We start from the raw sequence: 20,851 nt of genomic DNA, 5'->3' as shown, positions 1-20,851 counted from the left end.
TACTCGCATAATTGGTCTAAAAGTATTATTGTTAAGGGGTTAAAACTACAGTTTTTGGCTCTTATCATACATCATCCGTATACCATCTACATAAAAAAGGAGCGCGTGTCATTGACACGGGCCTATGTACAGACAAATGGAAAATATTTGGAACCTTTTATAAATTTTTCCAAACACAAACACAGATCATGAATGCATAAGATTTTGTTTACCATAATCATCTCCCACATCACCCGGCATTTATGTCCTTTCCCTTCACATCTTTGTATTGTCATGACCACACTTCAAAATAAAATCAACGCAAAAATTAATTAAATGTTAGTAAAGGATAAACACGTAACGAATTATTTTTGCATATACATATACACTCATGACTCACCTGTTAAAATGTTTATTCATATCATTAGATGGTAGATGATAATATACAATTTAAAATGATTATTCTGGTCAGATTGTTTCTCATTGTTCTCCGAATGCTCCACCAACTTGAAGACTAACATTTCAAATCAAATTAGAAGAAAAAGAAGGTGAAGAAAAGACAAACTACTTTGAAGCCCAATTTTCTTCATTCCTTTGCACATTATAGCAAAAATACGAACTTAAGTAAATGCAAGATTAAGAACACAAGACAAGACTAATACATTCTCAATAATACGTTCTCAAATGCAAGTATACCACCGGGAGGATGCATGAAGTAATTCTTTGGTGCAGTTGAAACCAATGTGACACGACACAATCGTTAGACAGTTAATAGATATAACTCTATCATGGCCTAGATACTAAACAAATATCAAATGCCCGAAATGTTACTTTTCATCTATAAAACCAAAAACCTATCACCGTCAGTTCTAAAACACAAACAAATGTAACTATAATCTTCTCATACCTTAAAAGTAATATGTGACCTGCTAGGATTGTTACATCTTATAGCACTCCTCACTTGCTTACCAGGTTTGTTCATCTATAAAACACAAAAAACAAAAATAAACATTTTATTCAAAGTAAACTCAAACAAGTCAGTGGGCAATGACCAGCTGACCATAGCATCCAACTTTGATTAACTTCCCAAGACGCACAATTTCATTCATTTGCAATAAAAGATTACTTGCTTCGTTAGTTTTGTATTTTGTTATCTTCCTTCCGAATGATGCAATCACAAGATTAACTCACATGCCACAACATACGAGAATTATCTCACTAAGGCATATATATTAGCTTTAACCAGCTCACGTGATGTGTTATTGACCTGTTTCGGCAGTAAACTGCTTCAACACAACGAGAGCAATGGTAAAGAACGCACTAAGAAACAGAGGAATTTGATGTTGAGGGAGATGAAATTGAACCAAATAATGGATGCCTACGTACCTAAGATCTATTATCTAGGGATCAAGTTTCAACGTAGTTCCTTATGAAAAACAATGTGGTATTTATATAGGTAGAGTAGAGAGTCCTTGTAGCTCAAGTAATCTTGTTGCTTGAGTAATTGTGATAGAATATAACTGTCAACTGATAATTATCTCTTTGATAAAAAATGAATCTTGACATAAATCAATGTACATTAATGGCAAGCCATGTGGCTAAGGTTCAGCCTTAGACACATGAGTTAATGGGCCTGTACATTGATCCATGGTATTGTAAATTGGGCTTTAGCCCTGTTGATTAAATGAATAAAATAGAGACCCCTACTAATAGACGTTTGCCACGTAGGTGGGGGTCGAAACACCGCCCCCTCTTTGTCATGCGAACAAAGTTCACATGGCAAAGAAGAGAAGAAAAATCAATGAAAACTTGGAATAAGAAAATAGTAAGCGGAATGTATAACAAAGTGTCGTGTGAACGTAAACGATAGGAAAATTGACTGTCGAAAAAATCGTGAATTATCGGGAACAAAAAAATGTCAAACTAACATATACGGAACGCAATGTAATTAAATAAAAGATGGCCAAAAAATGCACAGAAAAAAATAAAATATGCACAGAAATAAAATTGCAAAAGAATTCGATTGCCAAAAACTGTACCGAACACATAACGTAACAATATGAAAGTTGATTCTGACGACGCATGCCAGCGGAATAGCGATACTAGTATAGATCGTTGAAATTATATGTAGGGGCAATTCCGTACGAATAGTAATAAAAAAAAATTAAACATTAATCGGACTCAAAGTGTCGGATGAGATAAGAATATGGAGTAGATAAGAATTGAGAGTAGAGATGAAGTTTGAGTTGGAGAAGAATCCCACCAGCAATGGAAAACTTACTCGGAAACCTTATATAAGTGCTGGTGCAGCTCCCGTATACCCCAATCCATGAAAAACAATGACTCTCATTAAACAAAACGTGGTCAAGGCTTGGTAGCTCGTAAACAAGAGATTCGCTCTGTCAGCTCTGTCGACTACAATATTGCCAACACTGCTGTTTTACAACTCCTTGATTCTTCCTCGCGTCGACCAACAGGTATGTCTCTCTCCCTTCATCGTTGTTTACAAGGGCTTGTAACGCAAGGGATGTGCCCCTCTCTGGTCGGGATTGTGCGAGCAAGTTTCTGTCTTGCCCGATCCAAGCTAGGAATGGGTCATGCGGTTACGGGTAAAGGCCTTTGGTTCGTGGCTCCAAAAGTGGAGGGCACAACATCAGGCTAGTTTCACAGAGCAGCGAATATCTCTCTCCTATCGGTGGAAGGATATCGAGATAGGTGCTCCTCAGCTTCAATAAAAAACCACAGCAGCTTCCATCGAACAGACACTTTACATCGCAGCTTGGGTTTCGACTTTTATGGTAAGTAAATATAGCGCGGTAAGCTTCTGTCGTTTTTCTTTTTATTCATGGTCTTTGAACTTTTGAACCCTTTCCTCATGATGTCCCCCACATGGAACATATGGTGGCGACAAAAAAACCTAACGTTGGTTTTTGGAGTGAACTTCATCAGGAACTGGTGTGGAAGACGCTGAGTATCTCGTTGCTGAACTCGTGTTTGTTCTGTGATGGCGATAAAGATGAAGGCGCCAATCTTCAAAAACTAAAATTAACTAACATGATACGGTGCAGTGCAAGGAAAAGAAGGGCACCGTACCTGCACTTACCTAGTTTGGCCTAGTACATTCGGAACTCAGATATTAACAAACATGATATGGTGTAATGCCTGTAAAGGAAGGGCACCGTACCTGTGTCACACCGATTTGGCCCAGTGAACCCGGTTTTTGAGCTTTCTGACCCGATTTTTTTTTTTAGAAACGACCGTATTACACGGATGAAAGATAATCAAGAAAAAAAAAACTCGATGACGATCATAGACTTGGTGAGGTGGAAAGAAGGTGACAGATACAACAAACGCACGACGCCACGGCGATGGTCACTTAAAGAAGTACGGAAAATACTAGTACTCGAGAGATTTTAGATGGACGAAGTGTATGAATTTGAAACGAAAGTCGAAGAAGATGAAGTAGTAATGGCTTACTCACAATTAAGTTGCGGGAGTGCAATTCTGTTAAGCAAAGAAATTGCGCAATTATTGAGTTATTTTGGGCTGCCGAAGAAGACCGAAAAAAGTTTGGAGAATATGACAAAGCGGTGGCAAAAAAATTCGACAGCATGAAACAGGTATGTCAATATTTTTTTACCAGTTAGCTTCAAATTTTGGTTAAGTCTGAAAGACTAACGAAAAGATTTGTATTTGCGTCGCAGGTTGAAATGGCGGAATTACGAGCAAAAGATATTGACGAAAAGTTTCGAATAGAAAGATCACAATGTCGTAGAGAAAAAAATAATAAAGAAGCTGAATAAAGTTTTCTCTTAGAAAGTTAACGTAATCGCGAATTTTGCCGCCTGAGAAAACGACAGGTTAATGCGAGCCCTCGGAAAGTTTAAACTCAAAAAGTTCGGCTTAATGCCTTAGAAAAATTAATGACGCTGACGAAAATTTTCGCTCGGAGAATTTTTCGTAGAAAGATCGGCACAATGCCTTAGAAAAAAAAATAAAGCTGACGGAAAGTTTAACTCAGAAAGTTTTTCGTTCAAACTGTTCGACTTAATGCCGTATAAAAAATAATGAAGCTGGAGAAAGTTTTCGCGAAGAAAGGTGACATAATGCAAATTCTCGCCGCACGGAGAAACGGCGGTATTACGAGCAAATTATATTCAAAAAGAGTCAACGGAGAAAAGTTTTGCACAGAAAGACGTCAATTAATGTCGTAGAAGAATTAAAAAAGCTGACAGAAGTTTCTTTGAGAAAGCGTGGCACAATGCCTTAGAAAAAAGAATGACTGCGGAAAATAGTTAACCGAAAGCGCTAAGCGAAGCGAATGCAGATTTCGAAGAAGAAAATGAAGATTTAATCGAACAACCGTAAGACAATTGACAGAGACAATTGATTAGGTAATTATGTGAATGTAATACCATAGAGCTAAAACTTCTTTTGATGAAAAATAAAAATAAAGATGGGTTGTTATTGAATATTGTTGTTGTGTCAGATAACATACCTGCGGAAAACTAACAATGTTGTAGATTTATGCAATTGAAATGAAATAGAACGAGACGCCCCCCATGTAGAGAAAAATGCCCCCAATGCTAACTTAACTCGGCAAAATTAGACTAAGCGAGTGTAAAAACGTTAGAACTTCGATTGTCAAAATGAAACGCGGTGACTTAGTAACGGACTAAGCGAGCGTAAAAACATTCAAACTTAGACTGATAAAGCTAAACGTGATAACTTTGTCAGATTTGTTATAGTGATAGTAACGAACTAAGCGAGCGTAAAAGCGCTCAAACTTAGACTGACGAAGTTAAACGTAGTAACTTCATCAGATTTTGTTGTAGCGATAGTAATGACTAAGCGAGCGTAAAAAGCGTTCAAACTTAAACTGACGAAGCTAAATGTGGTAACTTCGTCAGATTTTTTTCGTAATGATAGTAATGAACTAAGCGAAATTAAAACGCGTTCAAACTTAAACTGACGAAGCTAAATGTGGTAACTTCGTCAGATTTTTTCGTAATGATAGTAATGAACTAAGCGAGCGTTAAAACGTTCAAACTTAGACTGATGAAAAGATGACTGCAAAAGTGATGTGTCAAACCCTTCTCTTCTAACGGCGGCGGAGAGATAAGCCAATGAATCTGCATGACGTTAGTCATTTTGGGGTCTTTGAGTGATAGAGATACTATCAAATTGTTGAGCAAGACTATGTATCAAACTAAGATAAGTCGTCATATGCTCATCTCTTGCTTCAAAAGACCCACCAAACTGATTTGCAACAAGGCGAGAATCCGTGTATAACTGGAGCTTTCGCGCCCCCAGTGTCAAAGCTATTCTCAAGGCACAAATGGCAGCCTCATACTCGGCTTCGTTATTTGAAGCGGCGAAGCCAAGTCGCACAGATTTCCCAATCTTTTCTCCGCCGGGTTTAACAAAAACACATCCAATTCCAGACCCAAATTTACTATAGGAGCCATCTGAGTAAACAATCCATAGGTCAATGGGATTAGGAATTGCATTTTTATGTTGGTCTTCGTTGCCCCCAGTTAGCGGCGGCAGAATGTCTTCCATAGATTTTTCCATCATCAATGAAAAGAACAGCACTAACAGCTTGAGTTGTAGCTGCCAGGTATATGCCACTAGGTTAACCCATTGAAGGACTTGTCAATATAGGAGGACTGACCAAGTATTTCTTCAGTTGTTGCGATGTCATCTCACAATCAATGTTCCAAGTTGCCGCCCTCTTTAAAGTCTGGAAGAAGGGATGACAACGATCGAAATATTTAGAAATAAATCTATGAAGAGCGGCAAGCTGACCAGTAAGTCGTTAAATTTCCTTCTTATTTTTGGGTGATGGCATATTAATAACGGCGCGTATCTGATCAGGATTAGCCTCAATACCTCTACGAGTCATGAGGTATCCCAGAAATTTTCCAGAAGAGAGGCCCAAAAAAACATTTGGCGGGATTGAGTCACATGTTATACTTGTTAAGCCTATAAAAAACAAGTTAAAGTTCGGAAAGATGATCACCCGTATCCTTCGATTTAACGAATATATCATCGATATAAGCCTCCATTATTTTTCCCAGCAGATCGGAAAAAATTGTATTGAAGAGTGAAATCCATTTCACCCAGAAGATTTAAACAGACAGACGCCCCCGGTCGAGCCTATGTGGAAGATGACACCTGCCATTACCTCTTACAAGAGTTAGAGATTTTAGGCGGTACACACTTTCGGGTCCGACTGGAGATTGTCTTTTTCTTTGCGTGTAACCAACCTATCTAGGTCGGTAGTTTGCGTAGGATTGTGGTCTTCCCTTTAGTTGCTTCTGTGACACCTTCCTTCCTTATCGGATCAGACCTGTCTAGGACGACGATTTTCCTCAGGTCAACGAGGTCGGCCTTCCCTGTCAGGTCAGTCTCGTTTGGGATATTGGTATTCCTTATATTTTCTTCTGTGACACCTTCTTTCCCTGTCTAGTCGGACCTGTCTGGGATGGAAATTTTTCTCAAATTTACAAGGTTGGCCTTCCCTGTCAGGTCGGTCCAGTCTAGGATGAAGGTTTTCCTTATACTTTCTTCCGTGACGCCTTCTTTCCCTGCCTGGTCGGACCTGTCTAGGATGGCGATTTTCCTCAAATCTGCGAGGTCGGCCTTCCCTGTCAGGTCGGTCCAGTCTGGGATGAAGGTTTTCCTTATACTTTCTTCCGCGACGCCTTCTTTCGGAGGCGTTTGTACCGCCGTTTGCGGTAACGGCGGCGGCGGTCAGCCTTCCGGAACCTAGTAACAAAAGTACGTAACTTTTCGTCACGTTGTTGCTTGATGTTCAAAAGTGAGTCGACATCCTTTGGCGTCTTGCAATTGTGGCAGAAACGATTAACAAATTGATTTTCTAGTTTATTGTATTGGTGAATTGATCTTGAAGGCAACTCACTAAACCAGCGTAATGCTTCGCCCTTTAGAGTTGATGGAAAGAGCTTACACATGAGCGGATCATCTCCACCTCATAACACCAACTTATTTTTGAACGATAGAACATGCAAGCCAGGATCTCCTTCCGACTCATCATAAAGTTCAAAATCGGGTTGTTTGAAGTCGGGATAGTGGTAAGCTTCCTGAATGTCGAGCGAAAATTTATCAAGTACGCCATCATTAACTGTCAAGTTTTTCATTCTTACATCCCTTGATGCTCTATCGTTAAGTTCTTTTGCAATCAACTCTTTCAACTGTTGTTCTGTTAGAGTTAAAGTATTGGCTCGAACAACTGGACGCCCCGGTCGTGCCCATGTGGAGAAGGATACCTTCCATTATCTCTTATTGGAGTTAGAGATCTTTGGCGGTATGCACGATCAGCTCCGACCGGTGATTGTCTTTGTCTATCCCTGTAACCAGCCTGTCTAGGCCGGTAGTCACCCTTGGTCGGGTGGTCGGTATAATTATACCACTTCTCCATGTTTTGTGGCTCTTGTCTGGGATGCCCACCTTCCCAGTCATGTCAGACATATCTCGGATGGCGGTCTTCCCTGAAATTGCTTCTCAGAGGTAAATCTTCCATTTGAGATCGGACATGTCTAGGGTAGTAGTTATCCCTGCCAATCCGATTTTCCCTATAAAGACGGGTAATTGGGTCATTACTCTTAGAGTGTGCACTAGTTGATTGTGTTTGAGAAATAACACGTTGTTGAGGACGATGAAGTGGATCTTCAAGATGGTCCCATACACTGGAATGGCCTGCGTCCCTTCGTGGTCGCCTTGATGTTGTTGAATTTGCAGCATCGTCCACCGGCCTTTGCCTCTTTGCCAGCTTCCTTCTCAAGTTCCTATTTTAAATTTTTGACTCGTCGTAACTCACGCTCAACCGTATTAGGAGTGGTGGTAGCGGAGGCGGTGGTGGTGGTGGTGGCGCTGCTACGGTTGGATGTTGAGAATTGATCCTACCACTAGGAGCAACTTGATTGTTCAACGGTTCTTGTATTGGCCAATTTGAATTTCGAGGGTTGCGAGTCCTATTAGCAGGAGGAATATGTCGACTATTTGGTCTGCTTCTTATGCTTACTGTCTAGATTGTTTCACGTGATAATGAATTCTAAATTCCCCACAGACGGCGCCAATTATGTTTCGACAGTAAACTGCTTCAACACAACGAGAGCAATGGTAAAGAACGCACTAAGAAACAGAGGAATTTGATGTTGAGAGAGATGAAACTGAACCAAATAATGGCTGCCTACGTACCCAAGATCTATTATCTAGGGATCAAGTTTCAACGTAGTTCCTTATGAAAAATATAATGTGGTATTTATATAGGTAGAGTAGAGAGTCCTTGTAGCTCAAGTAATCTTGTTGCTTGAGTAATTGTGATAGAATATAACTGTCAACTGATAATTATCTCCTTGATAAAAAATGAATCTTGACATAAATCAATCTACATTAGTGGCAAGCCATGTGGCTAAGGTTCAGCCTTAGACACATGAGTTAATGGGCGTGTACATTGATCCATGGTATTGTAAATTGGGCTTTAGCCCTGTTGATTAAATGAATAAAATAGAGACCCCTACTAATAGACGTTTGCCACGTAGGTGGGGTCGAAACATGACCCATGGATACTACATGCTCATACATGCTATTAGATGAGCAGCTCATTACCATCCACTACAAAAATTAACATCTTGAAAGTGTCATTAATCACCAAGCTTGATGTAACAAACTCACCATTTAATTCATGTGTTCTAAAATCGGTATTCAATTGACATAAGCAAGTCCTATATAACATTAAAATCTTGAATTTCCCCACAATAAACTTTAATTAACTAAACTAAACAATGAAAACAAACCATGATGGAAACAATCGAATCCCGAATTTAATAAAATATCACTAACCCAATACTCGAAATTAATAATTTTAATAACCAAACTCACAATGAGACTCCACTAGCAAAACCTACAACGTTGTATCCAAATTATCAAACTAAGCTTGGCTAAAAGTCAAGACATTACACTAGGCCACTATACAGGCAATCAACATGCCACTATAGGCCATTACCGAGCTACTGCATGCCATCACCAAGAGATAGGGATGAGTACAGACCTTGGGGAGTTGTGGATTTCATTTTTTAGCATGAACTAAGGTAAGTTAAAACTATCTAGAAACAACAAAATGGAAGGGATGGAAGTAGCTAGGAGATTATGCATCCTGATTCTTGATACTTTCAGATTCGATATCGAAAGCTACCTTACTAAAATCTAAACAGATGATGAACACTTCAAAATACCCCAAATTAATTTTATGACAATGTTGTTTGCTTTGTACTGATTAGTATTTTTTATACTATATTGTTTTCTACCTCGTCATTTTTCCCACGTTATTTTTACTTAAGCGTAACCCCTGCCTACAGTAAGAGCTCCAATGTTTGCTTCCTTAATTACTCCACTCAATTTTAGCTCTCCAATGTTTACTTGTAACCACCCTAATTTCGGGTATTTTTACAACAAAATACCCCAAATGTCTTCAAATTTTGCAGAGAAAAATTACAAAAAAAAAAAATGTCTTCAAGTTCAATAACAAGAACCTAATTACAAGAAAAGGGCAATCTTGCTTTTATTCAGTCAAGTTTAAGAAATTAAATTAACCAAAACATCATCTTACTTTCTTGAAAAGACCAACCTTGCGTCTGTATCCAGAGAGAGATAGACTAACCTTGCCCGAAATGAAGAACAGGACTTGGAGAAATCTGAGAGAGAGATAGAGCAGAAACCCTTGTGAGGGAGTAATATTCACATCTAATGAATATTAGGTGCGTTTCCAGCATAAACAGAAATATCCTACCGACCTCATGTCTTCGTCATCCGAGCTCACTTCATAAGTGACTCGCCTCATGTAGGTGATCTACTTCGGCTCATACTACAAGCAACGACACCATTGCCCGATCTAAAATATTCACCCTACGAGCTCGCTCCAGGGTGACACAGGTCGAACGGATGAACTCATGCAGAACGCTTCATCTCATGACATCTTCCCTTGTCCAGATGCAATCATTACCAGGGCCATACTTACACAACCCATTACCGCAAAATACGAACCACTGTAACCACTCCCCATCATTACAAAATTCCTACCAACTCTAGTCATACATGCATCCTTGATCTCAGCCACACATCTATACTCATCAGTACACGTGTTGCACAGATCTACATGCTCAACAACTATAAATACCCCCTACATGAACTACGTCAGACCTGATTCTTCTCTCCCCCCAGAATTAAAAGATAGATACGTAGGCAGTTCGCTCAACTACGAACTCGATCTTTCCCATTTCTAAACCCCTTCTCCTCCTTCTTCATATTTGTAAGGGATAACTAAAACACTCATTTACATAGACCGAGTTCGTTGTTGAGTGAACTGCCTACGTATCTATCTCTCGATTCTGGGGGGAGAGAAAAATCAGGTCTGACGTAGTTCATGCAGGGGGTATTTATATTTGTTGAGCATGTAGATCTGTGCAACACGTGTATTGATGAGTACAGATGTGTGGCTGAGATCAAGGATGTGTGTATGACTACAGTTGTTAGGAATTTTGTAATGATGGAGAGTGGTTACAGAGGTTCATATTTTGCGGTAATGGGCTGTGTAAGTATGGCCCTGGTAATGATTGCATCTGGACAAGGGATGATGTCATGAGATGAAGCGTTCTGCATGAGTTTGTCCGTTCGACCTGTGTCGCCCTAGAGCGAGCTCGTAAGACGAATATTTTAGATCGGGCAATGGTGTCGTTGCTTGTAATACGAGCCGAAGTAGATCGCCTACATGAGGCGAGTCGCTTATGAAGCGAGCTCGGATGACGAGGACATGAGGTTGGTAGGATATTTCTGTTTATGATGGACACATGCCTGATATTCATTAGATGTGAATATTACTCCCTCACAACCCTTTTGACAATTGAAAAGATGGAGTTTCATCGTGATGTTTTTTTCCCTATTTTCAGTTTTACTTGTTTGTTTTTCTAGCGAGTGGTTTTGGAAACCCCTTTATCCACTGTAGGTTTGATTTTTCGAAAAACATAAACCACCTTTTTCGAGAAACAATGGGGTATATGAATACCCAAAAACAAATTACCCATATTCGGTGGTATCGTGGTATATGGCATAATAAATACCAATGTATACTGCAGACAGTGGTATTTGCTTGCACCTAAATTGGGAATGTAAATTGTGTCATGGTAAATGACTATTAGCTACTGTTATTGGAAAAATAGTGGTATATACCATTTGACCAACCGTGGTTAATTACCCTTTCTGTAGTAGTGACCTCATTTTACAAGGGAGGATAATGCCTTATTAGTGCAACTATATATGATAATATTTATAATTTCCTATAAGTGTCCGCTTATGTCCCAAGCGAATTTTAATGCATGTTATCTCCATAATGGATGGAACTCATATAGGAGTTGCATCTGTAATTTATTTCTTTATATTTGTATCGTTTAACTTTCTTTTATAGGTGCTCTCATTTACAAGCACGTTTCTATGGTACTCTCTATCCTTTCCTTTTCATTCCATACTTTGGGAGTTTGGGGACAAAGCATGATTCTATTTGGGGGTGGTATAGAAACACACTGTAAATGTTTAAGCACATATTAGGTTGTATATTACATATTATTTGTTGTATAAAAAGTATAAAATAAAAAACATAAAAATAGTTTATACTACACACTTAGGATAATGGTATTATTTCCTTTTCTATGATGATATTAGTCTAGAAATCTCAAGTAGCAATAGAATTAAGAGTAGTTCTTAGAAACTTAGGTTAATATGTAGGTAATAGTCATTGCATCTTTTCATTAACATCGTGCACAAGCATGTATGAGTGTACTTGGCAGTATTTTTATGAGACCTAGGTTAGACTACTTAATTTTACATAAGTTGTGAGAATCTAGCCTAAAAGTCTCATATGAGTGAGTATCTGAGTGATGACACAAAAGAGAAGTATAATTTGAGTAGAGAAATCCCATATTCACTTGATTGATCATCATAATATGTCCTAAACAAGAATTTAGGCCCTCTTTGGATCGATATAGCTAAAAATTTATACCTATAATTCCGCTAGTCACCCCACTGAATCTTTTCATTAGCTTTTTCATAACCACAATTCCTTTACCCATCTTTAAAACCAATAAAAAATAATAAGCCTACGCATCTTGAATGAGTCTGAGAAATAGAATGAGTAAGGAAAATAAAGAGAAAGACCTGTAGAAAACAAAAATTAGTTAGTTACTTCAGTAAATAAAAAAGAAAATAAGTTTCCATCCACAGAAAAGAAAAATATAAATATAAATATAAATAAAATAAAAAGTTAGAACTCCAAAAAACAGAATCAAAAGAGTCAAAAAGCCAAAATAAAAAAGTTAAGGATGGAAACTAAGTGTAGAAGCAAAGTAAAAACAAAGTTTTATCTAGTTACATATTTTGAAGACCCTATTATCTCAAACTTGTTTATTTAAATATCCATTTCATTTCTTCTTAAACCATCACCTCAGCCCCGTATCACCTAATAAAGACCTCTAGCTCAATTAGGATTAATTTGGTGTGATAGTAAGTGGTAGATGTGATTAATCGACCTCGACTCCTTTGGACATCATGAGATTGTGAGGAAATATGTGCCCACTGGACACTGGAGTGAGCGAAACTTGAGTGGAAAAATTAGAGTATTTTTGTCTTGACAAATTGTGAGGGTTTACTTAAGGACGTTATTCCAAAAGTTTCAGAAACAGGCCTGCCATTACATTTCATAATATAGTTTATAGCATGCATGTGTATCTTTAGATTATTTGATTATTATGCGTGTATTAACTTAGGTTTCAAAAGCATTGTTCTTATTATATTGTTATTGAAATGTATAGATATCTGAGATTAATTAGGAAATTTTACTTTTATCTCTTAGTCATTGAAGTATAAATGAAGTTTGTGAGTACCTTCTCTGGAAAACTCTCACGAGGCTATAACTCGTCCACTAGGGAATTCCTAGTGGTTTAAGGCCTTATTGCATTTGGTCAATGCAATCACACTCTGCGAAACGAGATTAGTTATAACCACATTTTTTTGCCACTTATTTGTTTTTATTTCTTATCTTTGCTTGAGGACAAACAAAATGTTGTTTGGGGGTGGTGTGATAAGCACCCAAAAGTGTAGTTTAAACCCCTTAATAGTATTCTACTTAGGCCAATTATGTTTATAATAAATGAGAGTTAGTATTGTTTACGTGTTTTTGTGCATTTCAGGACTTGAAGTTGATTAGGTGACTAAAGGCACCACTTTTCCATGGAAAATGAGTCAAGATAATTGCCGAAGAAGTTCTACATTTAAATCCCAAGAATCATAAAGAAAAGCCTTTCTCAAGCCCAGTCAAAGCTGTGAAGTCAAAGTCAACCCAGATAGAAAAAAAAATATAAAAGTCAACATAACTTCAATAGGTCGTATCTTTGGACTCGGGCCTCGTAATTGGGTCTACATTAAGTCAAAATGGCCGGCTTGGAACCAGCTTTCCAATGGACCTGGCATTTCCCCAATCATAGCTATAAAAGTGGATAAGAAGGACACGGAAGTAATTTTCAACAATTGTGGCCCTTTTAGACTTAACCTAATGGACTTTGGGCTCACATTAGAGGCCCAAAGTCCCCCTTTTTGACCTATGCACGAAAATGTAACTCTAACCCTTTTCTATATAAAGAGGGTTAAGGCAAAACACTTAACTCCTTTCTCTCCTTAATCTATAATTAGTTTAGTTTTAATTAGGTTTTATTTTCTTTAGTTTATAATTAGGGTTAGCATTGTAGCCTCCATTAAACCTTATCAATAAAACTTCTCAATTCAATTCAATTCAATTCAAAGTCTTTTTACATTATGTCTTATATTATTGTCGTAGTTAATTCCAATCCGATGACACAAGACTAAACCTCCATTTGAGAGGGTTTATGAAGCCACGTGAGAATGATTAGTGGTTAGTTTTAATATCGTTTTGCATAAGAACTTCAAGTTCTTCGTCGTGAGTGTCTAGAGATAGAGCTCATAACGGAGAACTAGATATTATAAACCCCATCAAAGAGATTTGTGGGGGTGTTAATCTCTCTTGCTAGTCAAACAATGACTATAGAGATGAATGTTGTTTACTAAGGACCAAGGAAGGAGATCCGATGACTAAATTAACAAGCAATCGAATCGTGTGGTGGATAAATCCCTTCTAATATCTTCTCTCATACATTAATTCACTGTTTATCTACTGTTTTCACATCATATTACTCCCACTAGTAAAAACAATTAACTAATTTAGAATTGCATTCAAGTAATGTATGACTAGAGTGGTACGAACACGACTACTCTTCCCTCTATCACATGATTTAGAGAGTTCTATATATTGATAAGTATTATTCACATATCTCATTAATTCTACTGTTTCATGCAGATATAATTACTGTTTTGGTAGTTCAAATATTTATATATCAAACTCCCTATTCATATTTGTAAGTGGGTCGGATCACTTAAGTCCACCCACATGGATCAAGGATCCATCCCCAAAATAAGCTACTCCCTGGATCATAGTCCTACTAGATAGAAAAGAGTCTATCTAGAATCTCTTATTACGCAAGAGTCGTGGGAGTTAGCTATTTGCTTGGTTGGTTTTATATACCTTACGTAGGTATTAGAAACACAAGAAGTAGAAAAATATTCAAACTCTCTTCTTTTCTCATTTCACCATAGACTGGGGTTTAAGGTATGGATACAAAGGATTAATTCTGGTAATAATCTTACTCAAGAGACAAGGCTGGTAACAACTCTCAAGGTTATCATTCTTTATATTCAAGTTTCTTCTGCGGGATGACTGAGTATGTTCTATAACTTGAATAGCATGTCAATGTATTATTTACATTAGTATCAGAGCTGTTTATGTTTGTTGATTCGCCATTGTAACATGCATTGATAAAAATCAAGTTTTGTTAGATTTTTCTCAAAACCCATTAATAAAAAATCTGTTGATTTTTTATCTCTACATATCATGAGTTTTTGAAAACTAATTAGTAGGGTTTGTTACTCTTAGTGAGAGGAACGTTCTCCCAAAATTTCATGGAAAACCGTTGAGTAGATTGAGAGAAAACTCATATCAAAGTTTTTGATAAAAACTGTTTTTTGTGGTTTTTTCAGAACTTTGTCCTATTTTTTGATCAATTTATAGTTCTTATTAATATTAAAATTTGCATATTAGTAATCTATGTTGTGATATCTTCATAACAGTATAAAGTATGTTTCTTTTCGATGTATAATGAGATAGATACACGTCTCTAAACATGCCTGCATTGACCTCTCTAAACATGCCTTGATTCCAAGCATTACATATAGTTATAGTAGAACCATATGATTCTTTATGCCATAAAATGCTAAATAATATACAAATTGATATTTTTAATGGAGCTTATATATTTTTTTTTGGCATAAGCTCTAAAATATCAATTGAGGTCCACATGGAACTAGCAATCATTTCTTTGTTTTGTTTGGCATATTTTATTTATCGTATTAAGTGGAATATGATTAGTAGAGGTTTAGTTCCTCCTAATATGGAATTTGTTCAAAAATCAATTAGAATATATACTCTTTATTTACATTGTTGGGAGATGATTATGAGCTTTGCAAGTTTTCAATCCCAATATGTAGAATAAGATAATATTTTTTGGATTAGATTTTTTGGAATAAATTTAAAGAATGTGTAGACTAATGTTATATCCACCATTGCATATATGTAGAAGATGGATACAGAAAATTTAGTTGCTGACTTATGTCAATCCTTGCACAATCTGAATATAGTGATGGCCACTAAGACCGTAGTTGCAGACCTTAACCATGGAACTAAACTTGATGGGACAAACTATGATATATGGCATAGGAAAATTCAATACCTCTTGAATGAGCAAGAACTCCAAGAACACTTAACCATTTCGATGGCCCAACCTAAAATTGGGACTACAGCCCAAAATCATCATGACCTTGAGACTTTTCAAGCATGGACCAAAACAGATCGTCGTGCAGCAGCATGTATGATGATCTGATTGGAGAATATGAGACATTCTCCACAGCTAAGGACATGTGGGATCAACTGAAATTTGCTTTCGGTGGAACATCTACTACTAGACTTAGAAGTCTAGTTTTAAAGTTTTAGATGTTCAAGAAAGATCCCAAGGCAACCATGCCTGAACACCTAAGGGTGTTATCAAGCATGATTCACGAGTTAAAGGCCACTGGAAATGTCCTTACTGATGAGCATAAAGTACAAGCTGTGATAAGATCTCTTCCTGATTCTTGGATGCATATGAAGCAAATCATGACTCACAATGAGAGTATTAAGATTTTTATATATATTTCTCGACATTGTGAGCTTGAGGCAGAGCGCCAGGATGCGAACCTTAATGCTTCTGCCCTAATCGTATCTGGCAAGCGCAAGACAAATGGGTGTAAGCGCAAGGGTAATAACAAACCCAAGAAGCAAGGAGGGGCTAATAAGTTGGCTCCTAAGGTAGGCATAGCCAAGCACCACATAGGCAAGTGTGGTGGAAAAAAAGAAATTGATATGACCTAGGCGAAATGCTACAATTGTAAGCAGATGGGACACTTCGCTCATGATTGCACTAAGCCGAAGTAGGTATCTATTTTCCCTGGATCTCATTACATAAGTCATAAGTGCATGTACACATGTTTTAGTTGCTCATTCTCTCCCTGAATGGATTGTAGATACAGGAGCAACCAGGCATATAGCTCGAGAGCGAGTAGGGTTTGTAGATTATCGTTGAATTCCAGCAAACACCTAGAGGCTTTATATGGGAAATGGCACTAGTGAAGATGCATTATGAATTAGTACATACCAACTCTCATTACGCACTATGCGCATACTTCTTCTACATTATGTGCTTTATGTTCCTGGAATTTAGCATAATATGCTTTCTGTTAATTTTAGCACTTCTTTCTTTTGTATATTCTTTTGATTTTAAAGCTGATAGATTGGATATTAAGTTGGATGGTATTGTTTATGGACATGGATTCCTTATGAATAATTTCTTTAAAGTTGAATTGAATGATTCTGTTTCTTCATTATCTTACATGGCTAGTGCAAGTAGAAATATTGATTCTGTTACTTGGCATGCTAGACTAGGTCATATAGGACAAGATATGATGACCAGATTAGCTAGAGGAGGCCTATTGAGCCCACTCGCTAAGGTTGACCTACCTATATGTGAACCATGTTTAGCTGGTAAAGCATGTAGAAAGCCTTTTGGAAAGGCAGTAAGAGCTACTCAGCCGCTTGAGCTAATCCACTCAGATATTTATGGCCTATGAATGTTAAGGCACGTCATGTCGCCTCTTATTTTCTCACTCTTATAAATGATTACTCATGATATGGTTATGTCTATCTAATAGCTCACCGCTATGAAGCTTTGAATTGTTTTAAACACTTTATAGCAGAGGTTGAGACACAGAAAGAGAGGAGCTTAAAAACTCTTTGAACTGACCGAGGACGTGAATACTTATCTGATCAGTTCAACGAACTATGTGAGAAAAAGGGGAGACGCAGACAATTAACTATTCCTTATACTCCACAACAAAATTATGTAGCGGAGAGAAGAAATAGAACTCTTTTAGATATGGTTAGATCAATGATGGCGCAAAGTAATCTCCCTATATCATTTTGGGGGGATGCACTTTTGACTACTGCCTACATACTTAACCGAGTGCCTTCTCAGTCAGTTCCTTCAACACCTTATGAACTTTGGAAAGGTGAAAAGCCCTGTTCAGAGCATTTGCGTCCATGGGGTTCAGCAGGTTTTGTTCACAACATCTCTCATAAGTATGGGAAACTAGGCCCTAGAGCTATAAAATGCATGTTTGCATTGTAAGGTATTCTGATAGCTCAAAAGGTTATGTTATGTATGGTGAACATCCTGATGGAGGAATGACAGAAATAAAGTCTCGCTCACTCTCGCGATATAGATTTCATTGAGAATGATTTTCCTAGCATAAGTAACGCAAAAAAAGATCTTGACCTCTATGAGATAGAGGAGTATGAAGACATCCTACCATCTTCAAGCGAGGGTGGAGAATTAATTTCTCATCTTGTAATCGCTGAAGATAGTGGGAGTGGTTTTCAACCTAGTGGGAGTGGTTTTCAACCTAGTGGGAGTGTACCACTAGATCCTCCACAAGATCCACTAGTGCATAGGAGTAAACGTGGAAATATTCCCCGTCGTCATTTCGAGATTGAAGGGGATATTTTTATGTGTACTCCATTAGATGAGGAAGAACCTACTTCTTTCAAAGAAGCAATTTCTTCTCCTGCTAGAGACAAATAGATGGCTGCTATGCAAGATAAAATGATCTTAATGGGGAAAAATGAGGTCTGGGAGTGAGTTGATCTTCCGCCTAGGCGTAAAACTGTTGAAAATAAATGGATTTTTAAAGTTAAATCCAAGGCAGATGGTTCAATTGACAAGCATATAGCATGCCTTGTGGCGAAAGGTTATACCCAACAAGAGGGTATAAACTATGAAGAGACATTCTCCCCTGTGGTGAGATTCGCTTCAATTTGCCTCATTCTAGCTATTGTCGCACAACAAGATTTAGAACTTTTTCAAATGGATGTTAAGACCTCATTTCTTAATGGAGAATTAAAGGAAGAGATCTATATGGCTCAACTGACTAGTCTTGAGGTCTAGGGACAAGAGCGCAAAGTTTGCTTCCTAAAATGTTCTATATATGGCCTTAAGCAATCGTCTAGGCAATGGTATCTCAGATTTCATAATATAATTCAATTACCTCAATTGGTTTTGAGATGATTGAAGAAGATCATTGCGTGTACACTAAACAATCCAAAAAGAGTTTTCTTACCCTTTTGTTGTATGTTAATGACACTCTTTTAGCTGGGAATGATATGGATTCCATTGTTGCCACTAAGAACTGGTTGTCCTCCAATTTTAATATGAAGGATATGGGTGAAGCAGATTATGTGTTAAAAGTTAAGATCACGAGAGATTGCAAAAAGAAATTTCTTGGTTTGTCTCAGGAGACTTACATTAGAAAGATTCTTGAGCATTTTCGTATGCAAAACTCTAAACCAATAGACACCCCCATTGGAAAAAGGATGTGTCTTAAACCTTGATCAGTGTCCAAAAAACAATGAAGGAAAGAATCAAATGTCCAATGTACCATATGCGGCTACAATTGGTAGTCTGATGTATGCCATGATGTGTACTCGACCAGATATCAGCTTTGCAGTCGGGTTAGTCAGTCGTTATCAGAGTAATCCTGGTCCAACTCATTGGAAAGCTGTGAAAAGGATACTCAGATATCTACAAGGGACTGCTGATTTTGTCCTGAGTTACCATGGTAGACACTTAAAATTGAAAGGTTACACCGATGCAGACTGGGCTGGTGATAAAGATAAGTGCAAGGCCACTTCGAGTTATGCTTTTATGCTTGGAGGTGGAATTACTACTTGGTATAGCCAGAAGCAAAAATGTATTGTTTTGTTACAATGGAGTCAGAGTATGTTGCTTGCTCAGCTATACTCCAAGAAGTTGTTTGGCTAAAGAAATTCTTGATACACTTAGATATCACAGCTCATGCAGAGGATACAATATTACTTTATAGTGATAGTACTGCAGCTCTGGCATTTGCAAAGGATCCTAAGTATCATGGGAAGGCCAAACACATAGAGACTCATTGTCCCTGCATTAGAGATAAGGTTGTAATAGGAGAAGTGGTCTTGAAACATATCTCCACGCTTAACATGTTAGCTGATCCCATGACTAAACCTATTGCACGAGATGCGTTTAAATCTCATGTTAGGAGTATGGGACTTCGTAGCATTTGATATGTTTGTACATCTTTTATGTAATTGACATTGTTTATGATATATTTCATTAATTCAGATTTTTTGGAGTATTCTTTTAATTACACATTCTTGATTTGTTTTTGTCACCGGGCTTGAATCGACCTACTCACATGGGTGATTCACCTTGGCACTTGGAGAGCGATCAAGATGAGACATCTATATTCTTGGCGCTAGAAGAGCAAAAAGAATATTTTTTAAAATTCTTGAATGTCGCCTTAGTTAGAACTAAGATGAGACCTTATACAAAAAGGTCGAACATAAAATTTATTCACAATTTTATGTAGCCTATAGTTAAGCCGAATATGAGTGTTTTTCTTGATAGGCTCTAGAGAGTGACTAGGATAAAACTCAAGTTAGGCACTTGTTTAGCGACTAGACTAAGATTCGTATGGTGTTACAGTTTTGCAAGTGACATACCCATTTTAATGGGATAACATTATAGCATACATAACATATTGTATGTGCTTTGACGAGCAATAGTGAGAACAATGAATGAATCTCTTTTCCATTGTTATGTGAGCCACTTGGATAATTAAAACATTTTCCCATTGTATGCCTTTCTTAACCTAAGGTTATGTCATGAAGAGAATATTTGGTGACGCTACTTTAGTGTGCTTCCTAAGTATGACGATATTTACCGTATTACGGGGCATTTCTAGGAAAGCGACTAAATATAATTGAAATGGCATCAATGCTTAGGGAAGACTTTTTGATATTAAATCTATTTTGTGACTCATAGCGGACCCATGACTATATTTTAATATGTCATAAGTACAAAACAAGGAGGGGATGTAGCACTGCTTTATACGAGAGATTAAGAGTGTTGATTCCAGTGTAATGAACAATGTCTAAGGCATATACGAGATGCCTCTAGGTGATGCATTTTTATTAGTTGGGTGAAAACTTAATAATATCGCTCCTGTTGCTCTTTGTTCTTCTCATGAGGTCGCACACCTTATT

At 37.6% G+C, this 20,851-nt stretch overlaps 1 pseudogene; it reads left to right on the top strand.

Moving 5' to 3' along the window:
• The first annotated feature begins 19,190 nt into the window (after window positions 1-19,190).
• LOC147505263 (secreted RxLR effector protein 161 pseudogene) lies at window positions 19,191-19,870 on the top strand (annotated as a pseudogene).
• Window positions 19,871-20,851: the final 981 nt, after the last annotated feature.

The sequence above is a fragment of the Coptis chinensis genome, chromosome 4, assembly GCF_015680905.1.
Source record: "Coptis chinensis isolate HL-2020 chromosome 4, ASM1568090v1, whole genome shotgun sequence".
NCBI classification, from domain to species: domain Eukaryota; kingdom Viridiplantae; phylum Streptophyta; class Magnoliopsida; order Ranunculales; family Ranunculaceae; genus Coptis; species Coptis chinensis.
The sequence above is the reverse complement of the archived record's forward strand: the minus strand, read 5'-3'. Positions and strand labels throughout refer to the sequence as shown.